This window comes from Asparagus officinalis, chromosome 2 (genome assembly GCF_001876935.1).
Source record: "Asparagus officinalis chromosome 2, Aspof.V1, whole genome shotgun sequence".
Classification (NCBI taxonomy): domain Eukaryota; kingdom Viridiplantae; phylum Streptophyta; class Magnoliopsida; order Asparagales; family Asparagaceae; genus Asparagus; species Asparagus officinalis.
In genome coordinates this window covers 22,438,229-22,446,783 of record NC_033795.1, presented here as the reverse complement: position 1 = coordinate 22,446,783, position 8,555 = coordinate 22,438,229, and the positions used below count along the sequence as shown (strand labels likewise).

The window sequence follows — 8,555 nt, the reverse complement described above, 5'->3', positions numbered from 1 at the left end:
CTCCCTGTTTCAAAGGCAACAGCCTGCATTGATGGTTGAAGCAAAACTTCCCACAAAGCTGTGAGTTCGAGTTGAACTAATGAAAGCAGCGAGTTAGCACAGAATAGAATCTCCTCAATTTATGCTACAATCTTCACTAAATGATGGACCACATTGCCATAATGAATGAGAAAAATTCAACTTCTCTTAGCAGTAAATTAAACCCTGAAAAAGATGAACAAGCTCCCACAACGCGATATAGCTTCAATTTGGAGTCCTTGATGCGTTAATCTTAGGCTTTGCGGAAAATGTCGAAAGCTAAGTTATAATCATAACTTTCTTTTCACATGTTTGGCCCATAATAAGAATATCATCAGCAAGTAGAATGTGAACTGAAAATTTCACTCGTACAAAAACTCGCTTCTCCCAGATAGCTATAGTCTCAATAATTCTGTAATGCACATATCATATTCGGGGAAGCCCAGACCGTTTTGAGAAGATGATGAAAACAGGGAAAATGTAACATAAATCTCAAGGTGAAAAGCTCGAAAAAAGTAACTTAAATGAAACTACTTTAATCACTATTAAATATGTGCATGTATACAAAAAAAGGCCCTAGTACAAGTACAACCTCAGCATCACCATCCAATTAGTCTTCTAATTCAGTATGTTTGCAGCTTAGCCTGTTGAACTTGCACATAACAAAACAAGTCGAGCCCCGCCAATTTCCACCGTAAATTTCCTGCAGATACCACTAAATTTGGCACCTAATGGGGAGTGAGCCTCCTTTTTTTCTCTTGGCTGTGCAAATTATCAGGCAGCTGCTAAGGGGCAGCAGCAACAGCGTTTTGCCGCCTCTGACGATCACGAAGATAAAGAACAGTGAGAAGACAGACAAATAGGGTAAGTATTGTCGCATTGCCTTCATCCATCACTACATCCTCTACCCATTTCTCAACCCTTGGGAATACTTGTGGGAGCGAATCAATCAAATTGACCTAAAACAAATATTTGTAATTTTTATTAGCAAGAATTCCATAGCTCTGAAAGTGAAGAGAAAATTGTAAAAGGACAATTATAAAACCCGTAGTGGCTATGGATTGCATAATTAAAAACCAACATGTGTAAGAAATTAATTTAGGCAAAATCAGAATCTTATCTGAAGAATGAATATTCTCTTAAGAGATATGATAAGAAATGAGTGCATTCGTAGGAAGTTAGAGACTACTCCTATTGACAATAAAATGAGAAAGAATCATTTGGGATAGTCAAGTAAAGTGTAAGGAAATTTTGAAATAAAGGAATTATTGTTGTTGTTATTGTAGTAAGAATTTTTAGCATATACTGGCAGGTTTTTTCGATTTATTGAATCAAAGAAGCATCTGACTTACCACAAAGGTGCCCTCGTAGTTCTTCCTGATCCACAAGCTCGTGAGTGCAAGAGTCACAGGTAGTCTTGCAGCCGGATCACTCGCAAGGGCCTGATCATAGTACCTTTTTGCTAAGTGAAGATCAAGAGGAAGACCATGACCATGTTCATGCATGTATCCAAGGTTGAACATTGCCTGAGCATTGGATTGTGATTGAGCATGCATGTAAGCCTCTGCAGCACGTTCATAGTCTCTCTCGGTGCCCTGCCAGTGAACAAGTTAACACTAATCAATAACAATATGTCAACCATTGATTTTATTTACATGGTTGACATATGTAACTTATACAAGATGCAAGTAATAAATATTTGGCCAGTTTGTACCCAAAAAGGACCTACCTCAGTTTTACCATCAAGGGAATTATCCTTTACTTATTTTTCTTCCCCTTTTATGTTTATATCTTATTCAAGTATAAAAAATACATGACTATCAACACTTTCTCATAATTTAGAACTTCCTATGGATTCAGGTTCATAAGAATGACATCAAATGTTTAATCAACTGAGAAAAGTTTAGGTTAGGAAATTCAATTGGAAGTTGAACAGAAAAAACAGTAAATGTGTGGAACTAATCAGCAAAAACATCTCAGATCAAAGCAGTTGCATGCTTCTACCTATTATTTTGTTTTCCCACAATAGATCCTAAGTATCAAACAAACTAATTAGGTCAGTAGCTGATATAGATCCGGCTCACTAAGTTCGCGTGGAATTAATAAGCTTCAGAAATCTTCCATCTAATGTTGCTGCAGAAAAAAGAGCTCTCCCCCCCACTAAATTCCATTTTTTGCTACCAATTATATAACACAGCAATAATTTAGAGCAATCATTAACAGCCATGATTACTTTTAAAGGAACATGGGAAGTTTCATGAGGTCACAACAATTTTCTTATGACATAAGCAAAAGGGGTATTAAAACACTGGTAAGTCCTATTGAAATATATAATACATGGCCAAAAAAAGTAGCAAATATCAGTCTTTTAATTGCTTTCTCCTACTTCAGCTATTATATGTGACAAGCCAATTTAAAGAGTTAAGCTAACAACTGCGTCAGTTGATCAACCAAGTGAGAACCTTTAATGTATTGTTTCCATAAAATGATGAAAACTCATTTATTTTATTTTCCATAAATTTACACGAAATGCATACCCGGCCATAGTAATAAGCATCCCCAATAAGCAGAGCAGCATGTTCATTACCCTGCTCAGATGCTTGCCACCAAAGAGAATGAGCACGAAGATGCCTTTCTGAGTCAGTGCAAAAGCCAGATTCCCCCATACACATACTCTGCTCCCCATATTTATCAAGAATCCAGGCAGCATTGCTTTGTGCCACTTCATATCCTAGCTCTGCCATTCTGGAGTATAACAGGAGGGCTTTGCCCACATCATCTTTCAAGTAGGACTCCAGTGCCCACCTTAAAAGAGAGCTCCAGGGTCCCCTCTCAGCTACTGTTTTGAGCAAATACGTAGCCTATAAATCCACAGGAAAGCAAAATCAAGATTTGATAGTCCAGTGAATATTCATCAAGTAAAAAAAGAGAAAACTCCTACTTCTGTGTAGGTAACAATAGACGCATCCAAGAATATAAGAACAATGCAAAATGAAACATGAACAAGTGAAAGCAAATGGGAACTAGCATTAAACTATACATTTGACATAATAATTTCAATTATTGACAACTTGACGTTAAGATTGAGCTGCATGGCCCATAATAAAAAGACCAGAATTATTTCAAACAACATAACACAGTCAATTAACTAAATGGAATTTGTACTCGTAGCGTATTGCCGCAAAGCAAGTTCTAATTACAGTTTGCATCAAGCATGCACGTGAGTGAACCCACCTATTGTAAGAGTGGATAATGTCAAATGTTTGCAAGGACAAAAGCCCTTGGTTTAATCTGAGGCCAAGATTTACAGTTGAAGTGTCGGAATAAAAAATAAAGAATTATAGTTTTCAAGGATCTCCAGATCAAGAATTATTGCAATAACATATACTCAAGTTACATTTAATCATAGAAAGGCAACTTCAATTAAAAAATTAAAAGTAGAAAATCAGAAGTTTCAGATAATTATGGTAGCAAAGCTAAGAATGGAAGAAACATTGAGGCACTTGCAAGCAAGTGAAAGCAATGTAGTGTTTTAAAAAAATGATCATCACAAAGAGCTAAAATTGAAAAGTAGTAAGCTAATGGAAGAACGAGAAATTACCATTGGGAGATTCTTCTTCAGACCTATGCCTTTTTGGAACATCTTTGCCACTTGGTACACGGCCTTTGGCTGACCTCCATTAGCAGCAGCTAGAAAATACTTGCACGCTCGTGGAATATCCCTTGTTACTCCAATACCCTTGAGATACAACACTCCCAAGTTATAAAATCCTCCTAGATCATTATTTTCAGCTGCCTTCTCAAAGTATTCTTTCGCCTGTAAAGAAAATAAAAGGCATAACCATGTTTATAAATGACCTACTACTTTAACCTTAGGGAGGGAAAGCAAAGCGAATCAGAATCATTTGCTATCTCGAGCTGATTGGATAATGAACTAGTTCTTAAACCCTACTCATGCTTAGATTTTATTTAATTTTTAACTAAAATCACAATTAAAGGGGAAATTGTGTAGTGGGCAGGAGGCAACTTCTCCTTTTTCTTCGACTAAGAAAACTATATTGTTAGCTTTTATCCCACACAAAAATGTAGTAAGAGAAACTTCTTATGCATAACCATCTGGCAAACTATCGACATAACATGACTATCTTTACTTCTTTATACATCTCCATCAGTTGCCTTAGAAAAAATAGTTTTCATGGTTGGTCTCCTTGGCATAGAATCAAATTGATACCAGACATCAAAGTTTCTGTCCTTTACAACATTATTGAACTATTTTTTCCATCCAGAACCTGGAAATGCATACGGTAAGAACTAAGAAGTCGAGTGAGTATCGTTCTACTACGGATTCTGACAAGAAATACTTATGCGTCATGAGGAAGGACATCTCTGATTGCAATTATTCTCGATTTACTTTAAGTCTTTAAGTATTGATCAGATCATCCAAATGGACATAATTTGCCAGATCTTGACCAGTTTTGACTAGAATGTTTTGCCAATCTGAACAACCTTAATATTTTCTAATCCATCATGTTACTAAACTATTCCATTTCCATTTCCATTTTACTGTGAAAAAACTACATGTTCCATCTATCTTCCTTTTTCCCCTCTTTCACTCAATATTCTACCAAAGAGGGTCAGCCCTCAGCACTTACTGAAAATTCTTGGACAAGTAAAACACCTAATATTCTGTGATGATGGTTACAGCAGTGAGCCAGTCACCATCGAACCAAGTTCATATTATTTTATTTCGGTAAAATTTAAATGTTATAAATTAAGTAAATGCGGATAGACCCTGTGTACTATCGCCCAATTGCAGACAGTCCCCTATTTGTTTTGTTGGTGCGGATAGACCCCCTGAGCAAACTTTTTTTTTTTACTATTTTAAGAGTCAAAACAATTTCACGCTGGGGTCTACCCGCACTTCAGAAAATAGTACACGGGATCCGTCCGCATTCCACACCAACAGAACTACAGGAATCTATCCTCAATTGGGTGATAGTACAGAGGTCTATCTGCAATTAACCCTATAACTGAACCCAGCATTACGGAACATCCTTTAATACATACCAAGCTGTCTTTTCAATTTCGCTGGTAAATTACCTGCATCTCCAAATTATTCATTTAATTTGTCATAGCTAGCACTTATGAACCATTTAGTTAAGACAAAGAATATCATTTTAAACACCCAAAACCACTTCAAGTGCAGAAAAAAAGTCTGATGTAACATTATATACTATGAATGAAACTATGAAGAAACTTACCTTGGTTACATTCTTCTCTACACCATACCCTTTCACATAAAGATATCCTAATCCATTATAAGCCGAGAACTGCTTTTGCTCCGCTGCAAGCATAAGCCACTGCATTGCCTTACCATAATCCCTCTCAACCCCCGCTCCCCTCGCATACATCTCCCCCAAGAACTCCATCGCCTTCGGCTCCCACTTCTCCGCCGACTTCAAAAACCAACTCAAAGCTTTCCCATAATCTCTTCTCAATCCCCTCAACCCATAATAGTACATAATCCCCATATCAAACATATGCAACGCACTTCCTTTGAGAGCCATGTACTCTGCCATATGAAAATCTTCATTATCTTCTCCCCTCAATTTCTTCAAAGCCTCCTTATTCTCCTCAGACCCGAAATGGATTCTCACAGGCTCGATCACCGGAGGATCTTTAGAAATCAGGAAGCTCGCCAACGCCGCCTCCGTCGGCGTAGAGCTCCGCCGCCTTCTCAAAATTGCGGTGGCGAAAGTAATAGTAGGCGATGACCATCTTCGACTCCATATTGCCGCCTTCGGCGGCGAATTGGTGGTAAAGGAACGATTTTGGTCGGCTCTTTGGCCGCGTGATGCCGACGCCATAGATAAACCCTAGGGCGGATTGAGCGTGGGGATCGCCGGCGGAGGCGGCGGATTCCATGTCGGAGACAGCGGAGTCCATGGCGGAGGAGTCTCCGGGGGAGGAGGCGGAGATAAGGTTGCGGACGGCGGAGGAGTAGAGGGAGTGGCGGCGGTCTAGGTCTAGGGTCTAGGTCTAGGGTTTGATCTCCGCTATGTTCGAATATTTGGCGCCAGGATCCGAGGTCGTCGTCGGAGTTAGGGTTGGCGAAATCGTCCCAGTCGGCGGAGGAGGGCGAGAGTTTGTCGTCGGCGGAGTGATCGAGGTCGGCGTCGGTGATGACGAGGACGTTGGGGCGGAGAGAGAGGGAAGGGGAGAGGAGAGAGAGGAGGACGAAGATGACGGAAAGCAGCGGAGGCCGCGGCGGCGGCATTTTTTTTGGTCGAAGGTGGATATTTGGTTGTTTTCCGGCGATCTGATGAATATCGAGGAGTGAGACGGAGAAAAGAAGAGGATCAGTGACGTGGATTGAGACGTGGCGGGGCGGGAGAGAATTGGTTGAAGTTGTAGGCCACGTCAGTCGACCTATGAGATTGAAGAGGCTTTATTGCACAGAAGAAATTGTGTCCAAGTTGCCTCCGCTCTCAAATAACTATCTTGGTAAATTGGTTAAATTGCACTTGGATACCGTATAGTTTCTCACGTATTGTGTTCAAATATCAGAAGTTGTATTTTAGTGCAAAATATACCATAAAGTTTCCAAATTTTGCACTTTACTATAATCGATCATGTAAATATAAAAAATTTTACCTACGTGTTTCTCCATGATACACTTACATGCTAATTTTGGAGCTTTCGAACCATTAACATTTGTTAAATTTTCATCAAAAATATCCAACTCTATTTTAAAGTTGAATTGAGAAAAGTTTGAAAAGGAAATTTGGTTGGCTTAGTAGCAAATTTAACAAATAATATTAGTTTAAAAAAGCTCTAAAATTACCATGTAAGTATCATCGAGAAACATTTGGGTGACAATTTCCACATTTGCATGATATGATCGATGGTAGTAACATGTAAATTTTAAAAATTTTATGGTTTTTTCAATAAAACACAACTTAATTGTAATAAGTGGAAAACTATATGATATTTAAGTGTAATTTACCCTAATTTCTTTTTGTAAGGAGATTAAAATTTCGCCACTGTGACTTTAAATTTTATATTCAGTATTAGTACATTGGGTGAATACGTTCAGGCAAACATATGAAATAGCATGTTGTTTTCACTAACATGGCATTCAATTTCTACATATATGTTCGTTTAGACATTGTTACACCTCCAAAATGTCGTTGACTCGTTATTAAAGCAAAATAGATTAAATATAACGGAGGTGCAATTTCAAATACAAGGCTATGTGATTTTGTAAATACACTTCTAAATACAACTCTAAAAGATTATTAAATATAAATTTTGGAAGGTTGTAACAAAAGCAAATAGTTTAAAAATAGTAGATTTAATATTCATTTCAAAAGAGAAGCTACACGATTTTGTAAACACGCTTGTTTTTCTAACTATTTCGAGCCATTAGCTATGATGTATAGACGTGTAGAAAACATATATACATGTATTTGAATGTATGGCATTTTAACGGCAAACCATCCAGGTAGGCCTATCTAAATGGGCCGGCCCGGCAAACCGAGCCCGGACTGGACAAAACTTGTGATCCGGACCCGGGCCCGGCCTGAGCGATCCGGGCACCGGACCTACCCTGTCATTTTTTTCTTTGCTTAAAATGTTATTTTTTGTTAAAAATTTTCAAGAGTAAATAACAATAAATTAAGCGAAATTTTGATAAAAAATCAATCATATTATTAATCACTTGTAATTATATAATTTTCAAATATAAAAAATCATGGAAATTAAAATGATAAAAATAAATTCTTTATTAATAATCACTAACAATTACAAATTTATTTTGGAATTTGTTGCACCACAATAGATGAATGCATTCCAACTAGGTTGGCACATGCTCATCTATATCACTATCATTTGCAACTCTTTACAAAATAATTTATCACAAATTTTAGCTAAGAAATAAAAATTATAAACTAATGAAAAATTTCACTCTTTATCTTTATCTCCTATTCCCAACTCTTCATGTTTATGTTCAATACTAACCATCCAATCTATGCCTTGAGCTTTCTTCTCGTACCTCCACCAATCTTGTAGGCACATTACCTCTTGTATGGACGGATCTAGCAATGCTCTATGGTCGTTGATCAAACGTCCTGATATGCTGAAGGCGGATTCCAAAGCTACCGTAAAAACCTGCACTGTTAATAAGTCACAAGCCATGATGGGAAGTATATGATATGAAATCGTTCCATATACTCTTTACCATTGCAAAATATCGAAACTATTATTTTGACTTTTAACTAAAGATGCAGTTAAATATTGTTCAATTTCAGAAACTTTCATTGATGATCTAGATCTAGATCCAGATCCACTAGTTAGCTGAGCTATCAATAATTCTCTATCAAAACTCTTACCTTTTGCCCCGACTTGAACTCGTAGAAGCATAAGCTATAGGCTGATGTGTACTTACACCATATATACCTGTATACTCATCATATAGTCTTTGAAAATAAGTTCTAATAGTATTATGATGAGTAAGAGCAGTAATAGTTTGACCATCA

General features: G+C 37.5%; 1 pseudogene; it reads right to left on the bottom strand.

The window, feature by feature from the left end:
• LOC109830517 lies at positions 517 to 6,422 on the bottom strand (annotated as a pseudogene).